This window comes from Castor canadensis, chromosome 15 (genome assembly GCF_047511655.1).
Source record: "Castor canadensis chromosome 15, mCasCan1.hap1v2, whole genome shotgun sequence".
In the NCBI taxonomy this organism is placed as follows: Eukaryota; Metazoa; Chordata; class Mammalia; order Rodentia; family Castoridae; genus Castor; species Castor canadensis.
The window spans coordinates 52,596,994-52,621,377 of record NC_133400.1 but is presented as its reverse complement, the minus strand read 5'-3'; the positions used below and the strand labels follow the sequence as shown (position 1 = coordinate 52,621,377).

Genomic DNA, 24,384 nt, shown 5'->3' with positions numbered 1-24,384 from the left:
AATAGGAGTGGAGATAGTGGGCATCCTTGTCTGGTTCCTGATTTTAGAGGGAATGGTTTCAGTTTTTCTCCGTTAAGTATAATGCTGGCTGTAGGTTTGTCATATATAGCTTTTATAATGTTGAGGAACTTTCCTTCTATTCCTAGTTTTCTTAGAGCTTTTATCATGAAATGATGTTGGATCTTATCAAAGGCTTTTTCTGCATCTATTGAGATGATCAAGTGGTTTTTGTCTTTGCTTCTGTTAATGTGGTTTATTACATTTATTGATTTTCATATGTTGAACCACCCCTGCATCCCTGGGATGAAGCCTACCTGGTCGTGGTGAATAATCTTTTTGATGTGTTGCTGAATTCGATTTGCCATTATTTTGTTGAGGATTTTTGCATCAATGTTCATTAAGGAGATTGGCCTATAGTTCTCCTTTTTGGAGGTGTCTTTGCCTGGTTTTGGGATAAGTGTAATAGTGGCTTCATAAAATGTGTTTGGCAGTTTTCCTTCCCTTTCTATTTCATGGAACAGTTTAAGGAGGGTTGGTATCAGTTCTTCTTTAAAGGTCTGGTAGAATTCAGCAGAGAATCCGTCAGGTCCTGGACTTTTCTTTTTGGGGAGACTCTTGATTGCTGCTTCAATTTCATTTTGTGTGATAGGTCTATTCAGGTGATTAATTTCCTCTTGGTTCAGTTTTGGATGATCATATGTATCTAGAAATCTGTCCATTTCTTTTAGATTTTCAAATTTATTTGAATATAGGTTCTCAAAGTAGTCTCTGATGATTTCCTGGACTTCCATGGTGTTTGTTGTTATCTCCCCTTTTGCATTCCTGATTCTACTAATTTGGGTTTTTTCTCTCCTCATTTTAGTCAGGTTTGCCAGGGGTCTATCGATCTTGTTTATTTTTTCAAAGAACCAACTTTTTGTTTCATTAATTCTTTGTATGGTTTTTTTGGTTTCTATTTCGTTGATTTCAGCTCTTATTTTTATTATTTCTCTCCTTCTATTTGTTTTGGGATTTGCTTGTTCTTGTTTTTCTAGGAGTTTGAGATGTATCATTAGGTCATTGATTTGGGATCTTTCAATCTTTTTAATATATGCACTCATGGCTATAAACTTTCCTCTCAAGACTGCCTTAGCTGTGTCCCATAGGTTCCGGTAGGTTGTGTTTTCATTTTCATTGACTTCTAGGAACTTTTTAATTTCCTCTTTTATTGCATCGATGATCCATTCTTCATTAAGTAATGAGTTATTTAGTTTCCAGCTGTTTGCATGTTTTTTGTCTTTACTTTTGTTGTTGAGTTCTACCCTTACTGCATTGTGGTCAGATAGTATGCATGGTATTATTTCTATTTTCTTATATTTGCTGAGGCTTGCTTTGTGCCCTAGGATATGATCTATTTTGGAGAAGGTTCCATGGGCTGCTGAGAAGAATGTATATTGTGTAGAGGTTGGATGAAATGTTCTGTAGACATCTACTAGGTCCACTTGATCTATTGCATATTTTAGATCTTGGATTTCTTTATTGAGTTTTTGTTTGGATGACCTATCTATTGATGATAATGGAGTGTTAAAGTCTCCCACAACCACTGTGTTGGCATTTATATATGCTTTTAGGTCTTTCAGGGTATGTTTGATGAAATTGGGTGCGTTGACATTGGGTGCGTACAGATTGATGATTATTATTTCCTTTTGGTCTATTTCCCCTTTTATTAGTATGGAATGTCCTTCTTTATCTCATTTGATCAATGTAGGTTTGAAGTCTACTTTGTCAGAGATAAGTATTGCTACTCCTGCTTGTTTTCGGGGGCCATTGGCTTGGTAAATCTTCTTCCAGCCTTTCATCCTGAGCATATGCTTATTTCTGTCGGTGAGATGAGTCTCCTGTAAGTAACAAATTGTTGGATCTTCTTTTTTAATCCATTTTGTCAAACGGTGTCTTTTGATGGGTGAATTAAGTCCATTAACATTAAGTGTTAGTACTGATAGGTATGTGGTGATTCCTGCCATTTAGTTATCTTAGTTGTTTGAAGGTTTGATTGTGTGTACCTAACTTGAGGTTACTCTCTACTGTCTTGCTTTTTCTTATCCTGTGGTTTGGTGCTGCCTGCCTTTTCATGGTTAAGTTGGGTGTCACTTTCTGTGTGCAGGATCCCTTGCAGAATCTTTTGTAATGGTGGCTTTGTGGTCACATATTGTTTTAGTTTCTGCTTATCATGGAAGACTTTTATTGCTCCATCTATTTTGAATGATAGCTTTGCTGGGTAGAGTATCCTGGGGTTGAAGTTATTTTCATTCAGTGCCCGGAAGATCTCACCCCACGCTCTTCTTGCTTTTAATGTTTCTGTTGAGAAGTCTGCTGTGATTTTGATGGGTTTACCTTTGTATGTTACTTGTTTTTTCTCTCTTGCAGCCTTCAATATTCTTTCCTTAGTTTCTGAACTTGTTGTTTTAATGATGATATGTCGTGGAGTAGTTCTATTTTGATCTGGTCTGTTTGGTGTCCTGGAGGCCTCTTGCATTTGTATGGGAATATCTTTCTCTAGATTTGGGAAATTTTCCGTTATTATTTTGTTGAATATATTACGCATTCCCTTCGCTTGCACCTCTTCTCCTTCTTCGATGCCCATGATTCTCAAGTTTGGTCTTTTGATGGAGTCAGTGAGTTCTTGCATTTTCTTTTCACAGGTCTTGAGTTGTTTAATTAGTAGTTCTTCAGTTTTTCCTTTAATTACCATTTCATCTTCAAGTTCTGAGATTCTGTCTTCTGTTTGTTCTATTCTGCTGGATTGGCCTTCCGTTTTGTTTTGCAGTTCTGTTTCGTTCTTTTTTCTGAGGTTTTCCATATCCTGGCTGTTTTCTTCTTTATTGTTGTCTATTTTTGTCCTGAGTTCATTTATCCATTTATTCATTGTGTTCTCTCTTTCACTTTGGTGTTTATACAGTGCTTCTATGGTTTCCTTTATTTCTTCTTTTGCTTTTTCAAATTCTCTATTTTTATTGTCTTGGAATTTCTTGAGTGTCTCCTGTACATTTTGGTTGACCCTATCCAGTATCATCTCTATAAAATTCTCATTGAGTACTTGTAGTATGTCTTCTTTTAAATTATTCTTGTAGGCTTCATTGGGTCCTTTGGCATAGTTTATCTTCATTTTGTTGGAGTCTGGCTCTGAGTTTCTGTTCTCTTCATTCCCCTCTGGTTCCTGTACTAATTTTTTGCTGTGGGGAAACTGGTTTCCTTGTTTTTTCTGTCTTCCTGTCATTGTCCTTGGTGTTGTTACTGTTCCTGTACTGTGTGTAATTAAGTATTTTCTAGCTTGTAATAATAACAATGGTAATATTGAGAATGGAAGAGTGAGCTGAGATGGAAAGCAAGAAGTTAAAGAAAAGGAGAAAACAAATATACAGACAAGAGGGAGAAAGCAGAACAAGGTATCAGACAAGAGAGTTTCAAAGGTATAAACAGGGAGTGTTAGTGTACTAATCGACAGTAAGCTGAACAGACAATAGAGAGACAGAGAGAGGATTGAAAATCAAAGATAAAAAAAATAAAAAATAAGTATATGAAAGTAATATCTATTTATAAAAATGAATTAAAATAAAATGGAAAATAGAAAATTAAAAAAAACAAAAAAAACCCAAAAAACCAAAAAACTTCCAAGTTTATATGCAATGCAATTTCAGTCTTAATAATTTGGATGTCCGTCTCAATCTCCAGTCCTGGAGTTGGTGCCTCAGATGTTGTTCTGTAGTTGTCTCATCAAAGGGGATGCATAAAGTAGAACAAAACTACACTCACACACACACAGAAGAAAAAAAAAAAAAAAGCCCCACCAAGTGTCCCCAGTTCAAATGCAATACAGTTTCAGTAAGTTTTTCGGCTTGCAGGTGTAATTCGGTTGTTCTCTCATCAAAGGTAGGGAGAAAAAGAAAAAAAAAGCGTCTGGAGGCAGTTCTGAGAGTGGTATCTGCAACTGTGGCTTGCCTGCCTGCTGCTCTCAGCCTGTAGCTGGCGGCGTTATTTATGCAGATCTCTGGGGTGAGCTTAGCACTCACCTGGTCCCACAGGCTTTGTTTGCTCAGAGTTCTCCTGTGCGGGGGAGGGGGGCCTCTGCTACAGGCTTTCCCCTTTCCAAGCACTGGGAAAGGCGACACTGCCCCGCATTGTCAGGCCTGCATGTTTATTTACAGTTCACGTGGGAAGTGGGTCTTCCCTCCTCTCACAAGCGTCCCCGCTCCTGGTTGCTGGGCGCGCCCCGCTCCCACCAGAGCCTCTCCAGCCCGCCCGGCTCGTTTATTTACAGTCCCGGGAAGGATTCCCTTCTCCCAATCTTCAGCGCTCAGGGCGCCCCACCCTCTTTCCAGCGTGTCTTAACTGTTCTTATTGCTTAGTACTCAGTTTCTCTTTTTTTCCCGGGTGGAGGTCAGTCTGTCCAGGGGGCTATGCTGCTCTGGCCCAGGCTTGTCTGTGGGGGAACCGTGGTACCGCGAAGCTCACCTGGTCCGCGTCTTCCCAAGCCGTATGGGCGCCGGCCACTGGCGGCCCGGGGGCCTCCTCGGTTCTCCGTTTAACGTGAAGTGGAGATTCTCTGCGCCGGCTGGAGGTGTGGAGGGGTCAAAGTTATGCCTTTTCTCGGTGATTATGCCTGCAAAGTGTGTCTCCAGCGTCTCTCCAAGATTTCACTATAGGAGGCTCGCTTTCTGCTTCCTACCTCTAGCCGCCATCTTGGAATTCCTCCGATAATACACTCTCTTAATGCCCATACTTAGAAGGAACCACTCCCTCTTCACAGGACAAGTGGGCCAAACCCAGACTAAATGCTAATGAGCAGGTAAATATTAAAAATCAGAGGACTATAACTGTTATTTTGTTGTATAGCTTTAGAATTACAAAAGAAATAATAAAGTAAAGCATAATTGATCAATAGTTACATACTTACTTTCAATCCTAATGTGACTATGTATCCTGACCTAATAAATGTAATCAGGATAAATGAGTTAAGTCAAAAGCAATATGAGTCTTTTCAAAAGAATATCACAAGGGTATATGCAAAGAATTCATTGTTAAGATTCAAATGGCCTTTTAAAGCTTTTAAGCCTTTAATCCATGAAACTCTGTTTCTTAATCTAAAAATAACATTTATGATTTTTGACTATGAGATGGTTGTGAGAATAAGAGATACAGAAAATGGAAGCACCTTGAAAACCTATGTGCAACATAAGCTCATATTTTATAATAATAGTGAACAAAGACATAATAGATTTTGTATAACAGGACATTTCATTCATATTAAAATGTTCCCAGCAGTTTCTGTGAAATGGCTAAGTTTTATTTTACTTGCTCAGTCTCATTTGTTTCTATGGCTACTCCATTCTTATTCTAAAATAAAATTTATTCAAGCAAAAAGCCTGTTGTCTATATTCATTCATTTAGAAAATAATCAATTGTCACTTTTATCTGTTTGTAATCCTAGCACATACTGACTAACAAAACAAAAAAGAACATACTGTTTCCCTTCCATCTCTAGTTTGTCTAATATACTTTAAGTTGAATGATACAGACTGAATCATGAGTATGACTCCAAAATTGTTCTATTTATTTGATACTTTTATGTAATTGAATTTTAAATTTGTCATCTTTAATGTCTTGATCTATAAAATGATTTAATTTTACCTACTGTATTTGAAATCTTTGCTTATGTAAGTGTACTTATATAAATATTTTTGTTGCCCATTACTGTGTTTTGGCAATACTGTGGTTTGAACTCATGGCCTCACACTTGCTAGGCAGGTGCTCTACCACTTGAATCACTCCACCAGTCCTGCCCATTACTTTTTGATGAAATTTTTTTAAGAAAGTAGATACATTCAGTTTAAATTATATAATCAAATTGAAAATGAGTGAAAGCAAGTAAAACACATCAAAGATCTCACAGTTTCTAAATTTTGAAGTAGGTCTGAAGCTATCGCTAAAATATAAAAAATAACCACCGTTGACTTTAATAGTATATATATCATTCCTGGGATGATAAATAGCATATGAGAATTTGGAAGCAGTTCTTTTGGAGAAGACATACAGAGAATATTTCTTTCTTTTCTATTTCTTTTCTATTTTTTTAATCAAAGTATCTTTTGGAAGGATCTTCATAGTTAGTTTCAGGTTATCATTTTCTTGCAACTGAACTTACATGTGTGTTTCCCTGAAATCTATTCCTTACAGTGGCCAAGACTATTATTTAGGTTCTGGTAGTATTTTTTGCAGCCATCTTTTCACCAGCTTTTCTTTCAACAATACACACAAACACATTCACACACACATTATTTTAAACCATAATGACAGATGGATTTTGAGCAATCAAATTTTCTTATTAGTGTCTCAAGTGGCTTCTTACTATGGAACAGAACTATTCCAAAGTTTTTTGTCCAACACATTCAGAAAATCCTGCCCAATATTTGCATTCATAGAACTCTATTTAAGTTCTTGGTAAACTTACCAAGTGGAAGTGTTAACATGTTTTAGTTTAGGAAGGAAAAAAAATGGTTAAAATTAACTCGAAGGAACACTCCAGTGAGGCAGTTAGTATCTGACACCACTCAGAAGCACTTAACGTGAGGTGATGTACAGGAGTCTGGCATTTCATGTAAACTTCATAATAACCACTAATAATTATTAATATTGAGATGAAATGTATCTCATATTTTAAAGGTTTACCTTTCTGTTCAGAAAAAAGATTCCATCAACATTAAGAGATACATATTCAATCGGAAAAAGACGGGATGCACAGCCAAATAAAGAGTTTTTGCTCCCATTTTGTCACTTATATTTTGTGTTTTGAACATACAATAACTCTCTAAGTTTCTATTTCCTCCTCTCTAAACTAAGAATATTAAATTGTTTGGACTTTAAGATGATTCAATTCTTTCTCAGCAGAAAAAGAAATGAGATATTAAGGGAAATGAAAAGCATATCCAACCCTTTCCTCTAATTAGTTTTGAGCAGTAAGAATACTCTCTCTTTGTTGGCTGGGTAAACCAAAAATTTAAAAGGCTTCTGAAGACAAAAATGGCTGAAAGCCACATGGTTGTGGAGCCAAATGTGCCCTGAGGAAAGACATTTGACTTTTTCAGTTAAGAGAAATGGAGTAAGTTGAAAAAAGAGTATGTTAAACAAGAATTTTGAATATTAAGAGTTGGCACAAATTCTAAATATTTAAGAACTGGAAAGGCATTTCTTCTGAAGTGTTCTGTAGAACTATTTAAACCATTTTAACTACAGCATTGTATGACATTAAATAACTTGGACATTATTTTTGCATATGAACTTGTGTTACATCTCCTTTTCATTTCACAACCAACTTCTCTAAAATGCATCCTATATTTATTGGAACTACTCTTGATTCCCCCACACCTCAACCCATTGCCATTGGGATTTCTTAATTCCACTTTGCTGACACTCCTATTGCCAAAATCACCAGTAAGCTATTTGTTACCAGATACAATAAACATATCTCCTTTGTATTTTGATCTGACCTCTCTACAGCACCAAAACACTCTCCTTGAAATGCTTCTACCTCAAAGCCTTCTTGGCACCACCTTCCTAATCCTTTCAGGCTTTTCTTCTCCTTTTCAGTCTCTTTTGTGGATTGCTTTCCTTTTGTCCACCCACTAGTTACTCCAGAGACACCTGCACACCCATGTTTATTGCAGCACTATTCACAATAGCCAAGTTATGGAAACAGCCAAGATGCCCCACCACTGACAAATGGATTTAAAAAATGTGGTATTTATACACAATGGAATTTTATGCAGCCATGAAAAAGAATGCAATGTTATCATTCACAGGTAAATGGATGGAATTGGAGAAACTGAGGTTAGCCTGGCCCAAAAGTCCAAAAATCATATGTTCTCCCTCATATGTGGACATTAGATCAAGGGCAAGCACAACAAGGGGATTGGACTTTGATCGCATGATAAAGCGAGAGCACACAAGGAAGGTATGAGGATAGGTAAGACACCCAAAAAATTAGATAGCCTTTGTTGCCCTCAACGCAGAGAAACTAAAACAGATACTTTAAAGCAACTGAGGCCAATAGGAGAAGGGGACCAGGAACTAGAGAAAAGTTTAGATCAAGAAGAATTAACCTAGAAGGTAACACACATGCAACAGGAAATTAATGTGAGTCAACTCCCTGTATAGCTATCCTTATCTCAACCAGCAAAAACACTTGTTCCTTCCTATTATTGCTTATACTCTCTCTACAACAAAATTAGAGATAAGGGCAAAATAGTTTCTGCCTGGTAGCAAGGGGTTGGGGGGGTAAGTGAGGGGGTGAGGGGAAGGGGAGAAAATGACCCAAACATTGTATGCACATATGAATTAAAAAAAATAGAAAAGTGTTGGCTCAAAATAAGTAAAGTAAGAAAGGACTGATCAGGAGTAGCCTTTCAGCAATGAAGGAAAGTTCTCCTAGTATCCTAGTTTGGCTGGAACACCTGATAATTCACTTAGTTTGGAAAGACAGCAGCCTAAGAATGTGTATGGATTTATGTGTGATGTGCTGAATGGCCTGAGTGGTTAGCATAATTTCTCTCTTAATTGTCTAGAAATACTGTAAAAAAGAAGTCACAGACTAGTTGATTTCAACAACAGTACTTTATGAACTTGCAGTTCTGGAGGCTGTAAGTGAAAGATCAAGCTGCTGCAGGGTTGGTTTCTCTTGAAACCTCTGTCTTTGGTTTGCTGGTAACCACCATCTTCTTGTCTCTTTACATGATTGTCCAGTTTTGAATTAACATGCTTGGTGTTTGTGTTTCTTATCCTCTTCTTATAAAGACATAGTCAGATTGACGGTCCTATCCTGATATCCTCATTTGAATTTTTCTCTTAAATTCCTATCTCCAAATGTAGTCATGCCCTTAGGTACTGGGGGTGTGGGGGAGAATCTAAGAATCTAGAGGGAGGGGAAAATAATTAAGTCCATAAAATCTTCTCAGGATCCAGATGGAAAGAAGCTGAAAGATCAGAGACAAGAAGTTTTGAGGAAAAAGACATGTGGATAGACCTTTGTACAAGAGTACTGATTATAAAGTTTTTTTTCCATACATACACTCAGAAACGTGCATACACCATAGAAGAGTCACAATCATAGAGGCACAATATTTCAGCCAACTGATTCTAGCCAGACTCATTCATTGCCAATCTAGGGCTGGCATATAGATTAATGACTGCAGTAACCATGGTAAGGGACTGAAGTTATAGATAGCCCAACAACATGGATCCTACAACTGAATATCTGGCCTTGCTACTACTGCCACTGGCTGTTCAACCTGCTAGCAACAGAAATCTACATTGAGTCCCCAGCACAGCAAATTTTCTCAAAAAGAACAAACAGCTATTTGGTGGCAAGTTGCTTACACTGGACACTTTGTACTCTAGAAGGAATATCCACTTACCTGGAGGTAACACATATTTCAGGTGTTAGTTTGCCTTTTTTATCTATAAGATGTCAACCAGTACCACTGACGAGGATTTCCAGAGTGGTTAGTGCACCAACATGAGATCTTGCATGACAGCACTTCAACCAAGGAATCTACTATACGGCAAAGAGGCAGGCACAGGAGAGCACAAGATCCAAGCACTTCTCTTATACCATTCTACCCTATCCTCTCCAATCCCATCCTATCACAATATAACACCACACAGAAGTTCCAGGCCTAGGAGAATAACAGAATGGTCTTTTGAGGGCACTACTGAGATACCAATATGAACTAAAAAGCTGAGTGCCAGTGGCTTATACCTGTAATCCTAGCCACTCAGGAGGCAGAGATCAGGAGGATGGAGGTTTGAAGCCAGCCCATGCAAATGGTTTCGTGAGACCCCATCTCGAGAAATCCTTCACAAAAATAGGTTTGGTGGAGTGGCTCAAGGTGAAGGCCCTGAGTTCAAGTCCCACTACTGCAAAAAAAAATATAAAAATGAGCTGCCTTCCCAAGGGCCTAAGACAATGACATCATATTTCAGCTGCATAAGGTAGGGAACATGAACCTTGAAACAAGTGGTAGAAGTGTGTAACCCTGCCTGCCATCACTCCTAGTGAACCACTGGGAAATTTGAGCTTTCCCATCCTTACAACTCTAGGCCTTATGGATTAAAGAGGAGAGGAAAGCTACTTAGGTACACAAGAAGAGTCTAATTAAGCATCAATAGTTAAAAGTAGTGCATTTTGCCCCACTAGACTTCTTTTCCTAATATGGAATCAGATAGTGGGAAATTATTAGACAAAGCTAGTGGAGTCCAGTACCACAGGGATGGACTGTAGTGGATGTCAAGGTTTATTATCTTAGTCCATTTTCTGTTGCTATCACACACTACCTTGTACTGCATAAGTAATTTTTTTAAAAAAGGTTTATTTTATCATATGATTCTGTCTAAGCTGGAAGAGTTGCATCTGGTAACAGCTTTTGTGTTGGCAGAGTCCTGAGGTAGCCTTGTCTCACCACATGACAAGAGACAAGAAGTATGCAACGGACTTGGCCCAAATGGCTTTTATAGCAGATCTGCCCTAAGATAAGTCATTAGCCCATTAATCTGCTAATCATAGGAATGAATTAACCCACTCGTGAAGCCAGAGCCTTAATTACCTCTTAAAGGTCTCACTTCTTAATATCTCATCATGGAGATTCATTTTCAGCATGGGTTTGCAAAAAAACAAACCATATTCAAGTCATAGCAATGCACTGTCCAGATCCCTCCCTGGCTGTCAGGGTGCTAACAACTGAGAGCTCACTGCCTGAGGCTCTCTGGGAGTTGAAAGAAAGCTTCCTTGATCAAGTGTATTGCCTTCACTGGGAGCAGTTGGTGAACTTTGAGGGACCATCTCATTTCAGAGCTCCCTAATATCTGAGCTTGAAGCGTTTATGCAAATATGTCACCATTTCACCTTACTCTGCTCAATGCTACCTCCCCTGCTTCCTCCAGTTGCCATCACTGAGAACCCTCTCCAGTCAACTTTTGGCATTTCTGACTCTATTGTAGAGTTTGTTTTCTGTGGAACCTCAGAAAGGAATGTACTGACTTTAAGGGGTAAAAATAACTGGGAAGCCAAAAAAAAAATTATCCATGGAAGAACTTGAGTTTAAGTAAGAAGAGTCAGACTCCAAACCTTGTTTCATCTATGGTTCCTTCAAAAATATTATGCAAATTATGAAGCATCATCCCTGTTATCACATTTCTCTATAGGATTTTGGGGGGGTATGAGAGGTCTTGAGGCTACAGCCACCCCAAGAGTTAACCAAGTCAAGGTTCTATGGGTTTAAGTATGCTGACTTCCTTCCTTCTTCTGAGAAACAGCAACTATATACACGTGTGTGTGTGTGTGTATTCACCCTTAGGATTATGAGTCCACTTAGCTGTACTTGGTAACAAATCACCACTTAATTTACTAGACTTGGGAGTCAGATGAATTCTGTGCATAAAGGATTGTTAAATGGGAAAATTCAAAGACAGAGATAAACCACACAGCTTAAAATAGCTCTGATATTTATCCAGTGGATTTCTCTACTGGATCCCATTAAATCTTTCTCCTTAATATCACACAGGTGTTTGTACCCATGGAGAGTCTAAACTTGTATTTGCCCAAGTACAATTCTGCAAGGTTGAGTATGGAGTAAATATTCCCTTTTGAGATAGTGAGAGGCACAGTTCAAAGAGGAAAGGGACTGAAAGGAAGATTACTAGAGTTTGAGGACAGTAAAGTGAGGGGATAAAAGGGACTGGCTTAAAAGACTCTTCCAGTGGGCATGGTTTCATGCAACCAAGAGAAAAGGAGGTTAGGCGGATTAAGATGCAGTTCACAGGTTCGATTACACCCCACTGTGAAGTCAGGTATTTCTAACATCTAATTACTCTTGAATTCTCTTTTCTGAGGACCACTGCTTGAAAAACCACACAAGTGGAAAAGGCTGTAACAAGATCACTCAGAACTTAAGTAACTATGGGCTATTTAAATAACTATTCCTCACAATGCCAATCCAGTGTTTTTGGGTGCTTAGGAAACAGCTGTGTGTCTTGTCCTGTGACGTGACCTGCTTTCCTTAACCTGAAGAGCAAATGTCAAAGAACACTCCCAGGTATTACTATCCACTTCACTTGCTTCATGTCTTTCCCCACTGTCCACACTGCAAAATGTGGATCTCTGCAGGATGCCACTTCTTTGAGCTAAATAGGAAATGAGGAGCTTTTATCTGGTGCTTGTGAGCCGTTAGGCCAAGCCTTAGCCAATGAGACATTTCATAGACAACGTGTTTCCTAGGAGAATATGACTGATAAACTATAAGCAAGTAGTTTTTCATAGAGCTGCAAGATCTCTATAAGATTCCATTTTATCAGTTACAGGTTAAACGTGATTTGCTTTGGCCACTGAGTCAGGTGCTAGACATGTATAAAGAAAAGGGAAGCACAGTCTCTGTGTCTGAGGGTGCTGTCTGGTTGAGGCAAAGAAGTGCTAGGAAAAGAACAGGACAGACAGCAGCACATGGTACTTGGAGACTGAAGCTCAAGGTGAGGCACATCTGAGTTCAAATTCCCACTCAGCCATTTATTTGCTGTAGAACCTTTGTCAAGTTCCTTAACAACTTAGGTTCTCCAATTCCTAATCTGTAAAATGGGGCTGAAATTCCCAGAGATTTTTTTTTAATTTAATGGGACAAAATAAAGAACTTGGTTGGCACCATGCTTGGTATATGGAAAACAGTAAATGCCAGCTATTATTACAATAATTATTCAAATGGGAGTAGACATAGTGGCAAGTGACAAGATAGTGGCAAAATGATTTTTTCAAACATGCACAAGACCAAAGTCAAGTGAGTTAAAACTCACATTAATCTTCCATATTCTGCTGTTCCATAATCGTATATTATCACTTATTAAGATTCCAACAAATATGAAGAAACAGAGACTAAGAAAAGTCTGTATGTACACTGTCCCCAATATGGATAGCAGTGTGTCTGAGGTGCCTGCAGATGAGAAAAGGGAGTTCAGAACTCCAGGGTACAGCAGCCAGGTGAAGATGCAACACAAGCAGCCAGGTGAAGATGCAACACAAGGACAGGGTCCTCAGAACAACAGGGTCCTCAACTTGCCCTACTTTCAATCTTATTCTAATCTTCAAACTAGATTAATATTATAAGGAAAGCTAATAAATATGTTACCCCTACAAGATAATGTAGGGGTAGCATTATCATTTTAGCAGTGACCTTTGAAAATGCTCAGTTTTAACAAAGTAATAATTGTTAATATTTTGCATTCATATTAGTAAAACTTATCCAACTCTTCAAATCACACTACATAGCCATTGCCTCTTTGACCTACACCTTGCCCTTGTTCCTAAGCCCCAAATGCTTTCAAGTTAGAACATATGAAGAAATTAACAAATGTGTTAATTTTTGGAAAATTCAGAGACTGCCAAAAATAAGGTGATATTTTAGAATATGCAGTTCTGATATATCAGCAGTTGGCCATCCAGTGAGCATTTTGTTAATTTTTCACAGAATATATAATGCTTATATTAGTGTAATTTGACAAAAATAATGCATTGTAACAGAAGAAATTTACTTCAATCCAGAGAACACGCTCCACCAGGAATCAGATATTATGAAGGATAATTTTATCCTGGAAAATTCAGAGATGTTGAAGTGTTGTTTAAAAAAATTCAGCTCTGCTTTTTAAATTAAAACTACAACTGTCTTAACAATAACAGGTATTTTTAAGGCTTCAGAGCATTTGCTAGAAAATGATTATTTGCCTCAGACAGTCCACTAACATGTATGTCTTGAAAAAGAATCCCATGTCTGGACCATAACCTTTAAAAGATGAGAGGAAGAGTCTGAACCCGTAACAGCACTGACTGCTGTGTTCCAAAGTATAGATATTCCCATCTTTGACTGGCATTTAGCATTATAAAAGAAGAATGATATCCTCTATTACAGTAAGGAAGGAATCATCAATTCAGTTTACATGAAGATTTTCTAGGTCCTTGTGTCAATCATTTCATAAAAGTATTGATTAAAAGAAATAGAAAAGCAGCACAATGGCAAAAATAATAGAAAAATATTGAAGACCTGCACACACACAATGTTTTTGAGCTTATGATGCAGATCTCAATTCAAATTTAACCTTCAAACACAAATGCCATTGGATATGCCATCATTTTACTGAGCATCCAAGGACAATCAAGCACTCTATCTACTTAGTACACAATTAAACATCCAATACAGGAAATGTGAAAACATAGGAATCTGATACTGGGTTTTCTTTCTATTTGAATATTAAGTTTATCAAAGTATTAAAACTAGGACACATTATACTATTACAGCTTTAAGAAATATCAAAAAACAAAGTGGATACATCAGAAATAAAATATTATCAGCCCCAGAAACATTTTGTATGCCCCTTCTGAGTCAGTAATTCCTTCTCTCTCTTCAGAGGTAATAGTGTCTTACTTGTAGTACAATAGATTATTTTTCCTCTCTGTGAGCTCTGGATAAATTAAATCATACTGTATACAGTACAGATTGTATCTGACTTCTATTGCTTAATAGTACTAACACCAATAGTGATTTCCTGAACTAGAAACCAAGAAAGCAATCCCCATTTACAACAACCTCAAAAATAAAATATAATACCTAGGAATTAACAAAAGAGGTGAGAGATCTCTATAATGAAAGCTATAAAACACTGATGAGAGAAATTAAAGAAGACACAAAAAAATGGAAAGCTATCTGATGTTCATAGATTAGAAGAATCAATATTGTTAAAATGTTCATTCTACACAAAGTGATCTATAGATTCAATGCCATTCCTATCAAATTATCAATGTTGTTTTTCACTGAACTATAAAAATTCTAAAATTTGCATGGGCTCACCAAAACCCCAGAATAGCTAAAGCTGTCTTGACAAAAAAAAATATGAACAACAATTAAAAAACTTCAAAATGGCATTGTGTTGACATAAAAATGGATGCATATACCAATAAAATAGACCAGTAAGCCTAGAGGCAAACCCACACAGCTAGAGCAAACTGGTTGTTGACAAAGGTACTAAGTATATACATTGGAGAGAGAACAGTCTTTTCAACAAATCGTTCTGGGAAAGTAGGCTAGCCACATTCAGAAGAATGAAACTGGATACCTATCTCACCAGGTACAAAAATTAACTGAAAATGGACTGAAGACTTAAATATGAAACTTGAGACTATGAAACCACCAGGAGAAAACAAAGGAAAAACACTTCAGGACATGGGAATGGGCAAGGCTTTTTCTGGACCAGACCCCAAGGGCACAGGAGACAAAAGCAAAAGAACAAATGGAGTAACACTAAACTAAATAGAAGCTCTTAATTTTAATAAATTGAAATTTTTCAAACTTACCCTTAATGGTTAGTATATCTTTATTCTTTTTTTAAACTAACTACACAAAAGTTTCATCCTAAGTAGCTTTATAAGTAAGTCTATATTGTTTTTACCTTTTCTTAGTTACATATACAGTGCAGATAGAACTCACTTTGTTTATGTTGTGAAGTTATGGTCAGACCTTATTTTTTCCCATGTGACTATTCAAATGATACCTTTGAAAATACTTTCTTAGAGCTCCCATATTCATGGAGCAACAGAATTAATATTATGAAAATGGCTATCTTACCAAAAGAGATCTATAGATTCAATGGAGTCTCCATCAAAATTCCAATGGCATTCTTCACATAACTAGAAAAAAGTCTTAAAATTCATATGGAAACACAAAAGACCCCAAATAATAAGAGCAATTCTAAGATATAAGAAAAGGCAATGCTGAAGAAACTGTAATACCTAATTTTAAATTATATACTACAGAGCCATAACAACAAAAACAGCATGGTACTGGGACAAAAACAGACATGCACACCAATAGAATAGAATGAGGACCCAAAAGAAAAGCCACATATCTACAGCCATCTGATTCTTGACAAAAAGCATACTTTGGAGGAAAAACAACTTCTTCAACAAATGGTACTAGAACTGAAACTCTGTCACACTATACAGAAATATATTAAAAATGGATCAAAGACTTTAATGTAAGACCTGAAACTTAGAGACTAGCAGAAGAAAACCAAGATATAGGCATAGATAACATTCTGAATAGGACTTCAATTACTCAGGAAGTAATAGCAGGAGTTAACAAATGGAATTGTATCCACTTAAAAGGCTTTTTGAGATAAAAGGAAACAATTACCAGAATGAAGAGACAGCTTATAGAATGGGAGAAAATCTTTGCCACCTATCCATCTGACAAGTGATTAATATCCAGAATATATAATGAGCTCAACAAATTAAATACCGAAAGAATAAATAATCCTACCAATAAATAGATAAATTGAGCAGACAGTTCCCAAAAGAAGTACAAATGGCCAATAAATACATGAAAAAAATTTCAATATCCTTAGCCAGCAGGGGAATACAAGTTAAAACTACATCAAACTTCCGTTTCACCCAGTCAGAATAGCTATCTTCAAGGACAAACAACAAATGCTGGCAAGGATATGGGAAAAAGGAATGCTTACACACTGTTGGTGGGAATGTAAGTTAGTGTAGCTACATGGAAATCAATATGGATGTTCTTCATAAAACTAAAAATAGAACTACTCTATGATCCTGCACCACCACTCCTGGACATATATCTGGAGGAATGTGAATGTGCTTGCAGTAGCAATACTTGCACACCTATGCTCATTGTAGCGCTATTCACAGTAGCCAAGCTTAGGAATCAACCTACATGCCTAATAATAGATGAATGGATAAAGAAATTATGAGGGATGAGGGGGGAGAGGAAGGGGGGGAATGGGGGGAGAGGGAAGGGGTGGGGGAGGGGGGAGAAATGACCCAAACATTGTATGCACATATAAATAAAAAAAAAGAACTTATGATATAAGTGCACAGTGGAGTATTTTCCATCCATAAAGAATTAAATTTTGTCATTTGCACAAAAATGGGTAGAACTGGAGATCACAATGTTAAACAAAATAAGCCAGACTCAGAAAGACAAACATCACCTGTTTTTCTCAGATGTGGAATCTAAACCTAAAGCAAGTAAGCAAACAGAAATACACAAATATTTAAGAAGGACTATTGGGGGAAGGGGATGACCAGCAAGTGGAGGGAGAAGTTAAGAGGGAGAGATGGGGAGTAAATATGACTGCAGTATATTGTATACATCTGTGAAAATGTCATAATAAAACTCATCATTTTGTGAAATAAAAAAGATAAAAAAGAAAATATTTCTTTTTGGCTTTATGGCTTTGCAAAACTATTTATGTCATGAACCAAGTGTCCCTCCATGTGTAGGTTAATTTTAATTCTCTCTATTCTGTTCCTTTGGCTCTTTGTCCATTGTTACAGTAATAGTAAGTATATTTTCCCACTATTACAGCTTTATAAAAAGTCAGGTTTTCTACTTTCAAGTCCTAATGCTTCAAGATTATCTTTCTTTTTCTTTTTCTTTTCTATATCTTTCTCTTTATCTAATAAATTATCTCTATTGTTCTGTTTTCCATGTAAATTTTAAATATTTTATTAATTTTCATGAAATAATTTTGCTTAGATTTTATTTAAATTTTCTTAAATGCATAGATTTGAGCAAGAACTCTCACTCATAAAATATGGTACATCTCTTCATTTGTTTAGGTCACTTTTAATGTATTTCAATAATGTTTGCATTTGTCTATATAGTATTGATACTGCTAGACTTAATGCAGTTATATTCAAATCTCTTTTTTTTTCTTTTTTCTTTTATTATTCATATGTGCATACAAGGCTTGGTTCATTTCTCCCCCCTGTCAAATCTCTTTTATATAAGTTGAATTCTAGCTGTTTAGCTGATTTAACTTAGATTTAATCCTAGTTAGTAATGCAATTATCACGGTATTTTTAAAATCTTGCTTTCTGTTTGTTCTGGTGGGTATGCAGAAATATAATTGACTTTTGAAGATCGACTTGCACCTGACAAATGTTAAACGTATGCACTGATTCTAATAATTTATCTATGAATTCCTGCATTTACAATTGTGCATAACAATAATATCACTTAAATGTAATTGCAGTTGCTTAAGCCCCTAAACTTGCCATCATCCTTGACTCCTTTCTTTTCATTATTTCCTGTATTCAATTTATTGAAAATATATCTAGACTGTTCCTAGCACTTATGACTTCCACTGAATCACCCTTATCTCCCACTGGGATTGTTGCAATAGCCCCTTAGTTGGTCATTTTGCTCCCACGTGGTTTTCTTCAGTCAATGTGCAACTGAGCTTCTACTGATACTGTGAAAACTAAGTGAGGTTATGTCACTCTTGTGCTCAAAATGTACCATCTCTCTACCTTACTCAGTTAAAGCTAAGACCTGGTCCCAGAGGCCTGACTTGACCTGGGTCCTTGTTCCTTCTCTTGCCTTTTCTCTTACTTTTCTTTTTTACTATCTGCTTAATACCCAGATGTATTAGTTCATTTTCTATTGCTATAACAAACACCTGAGGTTGGATACTTTATAAAGAAAGAGTTTTATTTAGCTCATAGTTCTAGATGTTCAAGAGTATGGTGCTGGCATCTGCTCAGCTCTGGTGAGGACCTCTCTGGCCACATCAGAACATTATGAAGAAGTAGAAGGAAAAAGTCTTCATGCAGAAGAGACCAAGCATGTAGGGTAGCCTAAATTTGTAACAACCCACTCTCATGACAGCTAACTCACTCCTTGAGACCAACATTAATCCTTTTGGAGCTGGTGCTTCTCATGACCTAACTACCTTCCGTTAAGCCCTGCCTCTCAAAGATTGCATCATCTCAGCACTGCCACATGGAGAACCAAGCTTCCATCACATGCACTCAGGGAACAAACTCACACTATGCCCAAATCCCAACACCAGCTTTTGTAGCATCTCTGCTATTTTTTGAACAAGTAAGAACATTTGTACTTATGGTTTATGTAACATTCCCTCATTTCCCCCAAATATTTTCCAAGAGTTTCCCTGGCTTAAAATAAACAATCTTGCATCATGAACACTTCCCATCTTCCTCTCTTTTCTTCAGCTATTTCATAATATATATCATTTCCTAGAATAATTTATATCTTATTTTGTTTACTCGCTGCCTCTGCCCAGAATTAAATATCACTATTGAAAGTGAATTTTGACTCTTTTTTCTCTCTTGTATCCTAGGTGTCTAGCACAGTGCTGGGAATGTATCTGATACACTCTAAATATTTACTTAAGGACTTGATAAAGCATATGTTTTTAAAATACTGTTGTAATTCAGGTATTGGTTTCATCTGGATATATCATGGAAGGCTTCTGAGAGTAGCTAAACTATCAGAAAATTAAGTAAGTTAATTGAAAAACATTTATTAAGCATCAAATATATATCTGGGACCATGACAGTCAATGGGAACTGATGGGAAAGCAAAGAATAAGATCTAGGTTCTAATTCAAAGCTAACAACACTTGCCCTTCCTCTCCAAAATATATATAACACGCTATTCCTTCTCTCTCTCTCTCTCTCTCTCTCTCTCTCTCTCTCTCTCTCTCTCTCTCTCTCCTTTTACTCTAAATAAATTTAGAACAGTTTTGGGAAGTTGCATGACTCAGCTTGTTTATCATTGGAAGCTTCATGGCATGAACCTTGAGCTTCCTTTAAATTTTTCTTGTATCTTTCTTTTCAAGTTACTCATCTATAAAAATATACTTTTTTGACAGACATGGTGGTGCACACTTATAATTCCAGAACTCTCAGGGCTGAGGCAGGAAGATTGTTAGTCTGAAGCCAGCCTGAGCTACATAATAAGACCCTGTTATAAGAAGGGAATATTCTTTCTAATTTACTATTGGGTTTTTTGAAGATTTCTAGATATTATGTATTACACCAAATGCAAATAAGTAAGTTATAAAACAAGAGCAAACATCAGATCTCAATGGATTTGTGTAGGATTAGTTTCTTAGTATGAAGAAGATAATTGGCCCTGCCTAATATTCACTATCATGTAGACAAACTCACTAGGAAAAGAGCCTAGAGGTTATAGCAATAGAACATTTCTCATCATTCTCTTCCTTCTTTCAATTACAGCACAAAATATATGTAAACTGATCAAATTTGTGATTCAAACCCACAATGTTTAGTGATTGTTCAAATAGCATGGATATCAAGTTTACCAGTTTAGAATTCAGCCTATTATGTTAGAAGTAAGTTTTAGATGTCAGCACAGCTTGAATTACCTACTCTTTTGTAATCAACTTACCACCCTTGGAAGTGTATTTTGACTTTGTCATTTCTTATAAGTTCTGTAAAAATAGGCTTGCCGTTCTGATTCTTTTGAGGCTACAGTTTATTGAATTTGCTGTGCTTTATTAATTTACAAAGAACAATTACATGAATTAACTCTCTTAATCCACAAATCACACTCTGAGGTTGGACTGGGTGTCCCTATTATACAGAAGAGTAAAATGAGTCTTGAGCTACACTCCTAGCCCTTTTTCATGTTCTTGAAACTAAAGCTTCTAAGTTAATAATAGTAACAATATGTTGGTGCTTGAAAAGCTAAAATGAAAGAATGCACAAAGGGAACATTACTATTTCTCCCTCATATCTTCTGATCTTGTTGCATTTGGGAATTGACATAATCATATTTTTGAAAATTAGTGTCAGTTTTTGAATTTTACAAATCCATCATTTTATTTCCACATGCATTTTGGGGTCATGGAACCCAATAAGGAAGCCCTAGCATGCTTAAGATACTGTCTTTATTTTTGTCTTGTATTTCAGTTGAATAAATTGCTAACATCCTGGCAATAAGTGAATAATATCAACTGAGGCACCAAGAATCCTTCCTGATGAGAATTAACCATTACCCTCTGCATAAGAGAGAGAGGTCTGAATTCATCCCTTGGCTTCCTTTAGGAGACTTACTACATCCATTTGTAAGGGGGGGAAAAAAAGGAAAATATCATTACAAAATCAGATTAGTGATATCTGTGACTTTGTTTGATACAAGAAGAAAGTCCAGGGAATTATTGACTGAAATCAGTATGCTATTGTAAAGGCCTGTAAAGAACTTAAAGAATTGTTAAGGAATTGAACCCTATATTTAGGGAATGAGGGAGCTTGTGTACTGTATTCATTTCTTGGATAAAAGAATTAGTATACAAGGCAAATCAAAACCAGAATAAACTTACTTCAGCTAAATTTTTATATATATTGCATGAAAATGGTTTTTTCAATCCAATTCATCAGGAAAATTTCCAAAATTGCTAAATTTTAGAAGTTATTGCCATTGGCAATACTATTATTTTAGGACTCTGTGTAGCATTTCATAAGACTAGGTATATGTGTCATGCTAAGACTAGGTATATGTATCTTTTATCTTGCTAATTACAATAATTGAATTTCTTCTTTATGTTTTTAGACTACTGCCAAAATCCACAGTGACTAAATTTATTAAGCAACTTATCATTCTTACAATAATTGTTAGAACAAGTTGAGACCCAAGAAAAAAATGACCAGTTGTACAGCAGATTTTGATGTATTGTAGTACTCCTAAAATTTAAAACATCAAAACTATCAACAGAAGATCAGAACTATTTTCAAATTATATATCTGTATACATTCCTTTTCCCTATATACCTGTGATTACTGTGCTGCGTCTGTCTTCCATACAGACCATGTTAAATTGACTAGTCATAGAAAATAACCTCAGAGTTGTTAAGTGACCTTGAGAGTCACTAATCTCACTATGGTTCTGCTTATAGATGTGTCCCTGCCACAGCCTTTGTAAGTGGTTCAGTCCATGTTTGAACACCTCCACTTGTAGAGAATCCACAAGTCTGTGAGTAGAGGGACCTGCTGTAAGGAGTCTAAGGAGGATGGGTGGAAAGAGAGTTTCAGAAAGAGTAATAAGTATGTATTAAGGAGTAAAAGTTCCTGGTTAGGAGACAACATGAAGAATAGTTCAAGGAACTAAACACAAGTGCGATTGGGGCAGAGCTTTGGGGATGTTAGGCTCAGAAGAACTTGTAAAGGTGAACTGAGGTCCGAGTACGTCTACTCTTCAGAGAATGTTATAACAATGTTTTTACTTTCTCCTAGGAGCAATGTGAAGCCAAAAAGAAATTTTAGTCGTGCATGTCATGATCAGAATTGCACTTTCAAAAGGTCACCTTGACTGTGGTGTGGAGAACAGATTAGGGTGGGAAAAGATGACCCAATGGATAGTAGCGGTCACAAGGAAGAGACAGGACAGGACGGTGAGTTACATTATAGAACTGATAAGGGGTAGAAGGAAGATGAGAGGCTCATGAGAAATAAAAATCAGCATTGCCCTCCCCCCAGACCACATCCCAGGCACAGACGTTCGGGCCCTTGTGAATGTAGTCAGTAGCTGATGTGTGATATGCATGCACATCCTCCATCATTCTCCATGGTGATTAGCAGTAAGTAGGATTTGCTGGTTCAGGTTACACCCCGTGCTCCACACTGCACAGCTGATTTTATAAGATGCAAAGGAAGAACAGCTAGTGGGATGTCACAACACATGCACTTTGACTGCTGGAGCTGGCCCATAGCAGGCAGTGGGAGGAATGATTCTGTCAAGGGGACAGGCTCACCACTCCCCAGGGGCCCTGGGTTTCAGAGCTTTAAACACCTGCTAAGTCTGCTGCCTTTCCTCTTCTACTCCAGTTCAGCAGACATGTCTCCCACCTGCTGGAAGGACTAAGAATCAATAAATAGACACAATCAAAGCTTTCCCATAAACAGTCTGTGAACATGTACCATGTGTTTATGCAGTCACATGAAATGCACCACGCCCCTAGAAAGAATGTCCCAAGCTTCTAAAATGCAGTACCAAAAGCTTGACACAAAGCACAGTGCAATTATCCTCTCAATAAATGATAATTAGGAAGATACAAAGATACAATCATGGAGTCTTTAAGCAAAAGGAGATGGAGTATGATAACAACTGTTTTCTACACTATGTTTAGTACTTTGTGTATTTTACTTATTAGACTAAACTGGGTTGGCAAATTGCAACCTGCATGCAAAGTGCAATGTATCATTTGTTCTTGTTAAGTAAAATTTTATCTGCGCACAGCTGTTTAGTTATAGTCTGTGGTGGCTGTCATGCTATACAGCAGAATTAAGTATGTGCAGCAATTACTGACCCACAAATCTAAAATATATACTACCTGACACTTTACAGAAAAAGTACACATCCTGTTCCATTTTCAGGAGAATTTGGTTTAAGCGAGAAATAGACTTCCTTCAGCAACTTTCACAATAATGTGCATGTGCATAGTGACTACTCATACAGAAACCATTGAATCCAAATTCTACTTGGCACTAGTAAGAGATGCAAATGAGATTGATTCTTTTTGAAGTAAAAAATGGATATCTATTCAAAAGAAATTAAATGAGCATACTAAAGAGAAACTTGTACACTTATGTTTATCACTGCACTATTCCCAATTGCTGACATATGGAATCAGCCTAAGTGCCTCTCACACATGAATGGACTAAGAAAACATGGCATATATACACAATGGAGCATTAGTCAACCATAAAGAAGAGTGAAATTCTGTCATTTGCAGCAAATGGATGAAACTGGAGGACATTGTATTAAGTGAAATTTGCCAGACACAAAAAAATAAGTATGCATGTTTGCTCTCATTTGTAGAAACTAAAAAGAAGTTGACTGAAAGTAGAATGATTATTACTGGAGATTGGAACGGTGCAGAGATAAAGGAGGAGAGTGGAAGAAGGGTGGTTGGATATGATCAATGCATGCCTCTGACTGTATGTATGATATGTCACAATGAACTCCACTAATATGTATAGTTAACATGTTGATTAGTGTTTTGAAGAAATTGGGCCAAATGTTGCTGTGAGTATCTATTTTTGCATTTTTGAATAGCATAAACTTCAACTTTTAAAAAACGCAAATAAATTAAGCCCTCTTTAAAATAATAATGATATTAAAAGAAAATACTTTTGTAAAATTTAAAAAGGATTATTTTTTTCCATTTTTATTAGGATAATTTGTCATACAGGGAGGATTCATTGTGACAATTCCAAATAGCCTTACATTGTACAATAGTTAGACCGTCCCTACCATCTCCCCTCCAACACCCTGAAAACCCCTCCCTGCCCCACTTAAAGCAATTGCAAGATGTTTTATTGTTCTATTTCATATATGTATTATGAAGCCCGTCAACCATATGCCCTTACCCTCATCCCATCCATTCACCCTCCCACCTCTGACAAGTACTCCTCTACTTATTTTACAGTACTGTTTTTTATTATTAATCCAAAGACAATGTTCAAAGGGG

General features: G+C 36.8%; 1 protein-coding gene and 1 long non-coding RNA gene across 2 annotated transcripts in view; both read left to right on the top strand.

The window, feature by feature from the left end:
* The window catches only part of LOC141417244 (uncharacterized), a 65,203-nt gene that overhangs the window by 24,275 nt on the left and 16,544 nt on the right, over positions 1 to 24,384 (top strand). The gene's annotated exons all lie outside the window — the stretch shown is intronic.
* Positions 3,020 to 24,384, top strand: part of LOC141417453 (uncharacterized) — a 36,681-nt gene continuing 15,316 nt past the window's right edge. The window contains exons 1-3 of the long non-coding RNA XR_012442013.1: positions 3,020 to 7,999; positions 22,148 to 22,305; positions 23,733 to 23,851. This is a non-coding gene — a long non-coding RNA (uncharacterized lncRNA). The remainder of the gene's footprint in view (positions 8,000 to 22,147; positions 22,306 to 23,732; positions 23,852 to 24,384) is intronic.